We start from the raw sequence: 468 nt of genomic DNA on the forward strand, positions 1-468 counted from the left end.
CGGATTTCTCGCTTTCTGGTTATCACACGCACCCTATAGCAAAAACCTCTCAAAGAAAAGAAAAGAAAAGGGGACCAGCAGTTAGCGTAATGGCTATGTTGCCAGACTCCCATGTAGTCGACCGCGGTTCGAGTCCTGGACCCGGTGGCTTAAAACTCACGCCGGGCGCGTATGCGTGCGTGCCCAAGATCCCGAGAGGAGAATGGAGGAGAAGGGATTGCGGCATGGCTATCCCCCCTGGGGGGGGATTTCTCACTTTCTATCTCTCTGTCTCTGTCTGTCTGTCTGGTGAGCACACGCACCCTATAGCAAAAACCTGTAAAAAGCCCATCTCGGTAATAAGGATGCTCCCTCCCCTTTTAAAGTTTCCCTATGCATTCAATTGCTAGACATCATGTAGACTGTGAGCCTCCACACAGCCGACACACCTCAGACCAGCCGGTGGAGAATGCTATACACACCATCAAC

The sequence above is a fragment of the Tupaia chinensis genome, unplaced genomic scaffold (assembly GCF_000334495.1).
Source record: "Tupaia chinensis unplaced genomic scaffold, TupChi_1.0 Scaffold000131_1, whole genome shotgun sequence".
Taxonomy (NCBI): Eukaryota; Metazoa; Chordata; class Mammalia; order Scandentia; family Tupaiidae; genus Tupaia; species Tupaia belangeri.